This window comes from Hyla sarda, chromosome 2, assembly GCF_029499605.1.
Source record: "Hyla sarda isolate aHylSar1 chromosome 2, aHylSar1.hap1, whole genome shotgun sequence".
Classification (NCBI taxonomy): Eukaryota; Metazoa; Chordata; class Amphibia; order Anura; family Hylidae; genus Hyla; species Hyla sarda.
This window is the reverse complement of record NC_079190.1, coordinates 4,349,570-4,350,366: the sequence shown is the minus strand read 5'-3', so window position 1 is coordinate 4,350,366 and position 797 is coordinate 4,349,570.

Here is a 797-nt window from a genome sequence, read left to right as displayed (position 1 = left end):
TTTTTTCTTAAAAAAACTGATGCAACCGGACTTCATTTTTTAAACCGTATGCGTTTTTCAACTGTATACGGATTAAAATTTGTACACACGTTTTGTAGCAGTTTAGTCAGGTTTTGAGGAATCCGTTTTTTTTTCTTAATCAAAAACCTGATACAGGAACTGTACTGCAAAAACGTTGTGTGAACCCGGCCTTACAATGTGACCCGGTGCGGCTCTAAACTTTTAGCGTACGGAGATGGCAAACTCCACACAGACCCGTCGCCTCTGCTATAATGGCTCCTAGACCCACCCCAGGCTCTGGCTCTGTCCCCTCACACTTGTATTTATCTCCAGTTAGGTCTTCTAGTCTCTAGTCACCTCCAGAGCTGCATTCGATCACACTTCTGCCTGATATCCTCAACCATTTCCTGCACAGATCACATTATGCTGTGTTACCACCAGATCACAAGAACAATGCATTGTTGCCTCTGCCCGTCAGAGTTGCCTCTGCCCGTCAGAGTTGCCTCTGCCCGTCAGAGTTGCCTCTGCCCGTCAGAGTTGCCTCTGCCCGTCAGAGTTGCCTCTGCCCGTCAGAGTTGCCTCTGCCCGTCAGAGTTGCCTCTGCCCGTCAGAGTTGCCTCTGCCCGTCAGAGTTGGCTCTGCCCGTCAGAGTTGGCTCTGCCCGTCAGAGTTGGCTCTGCCCGTCAGAGTTGGCTCAGAATTCACACGTTGTATCAATCCGCCATCTGAGTATGAAAATATATAAGAAAAATGTGACAAATTTCTCCTTTTTAAGCCCCACCCCTTTTCACTGCCCC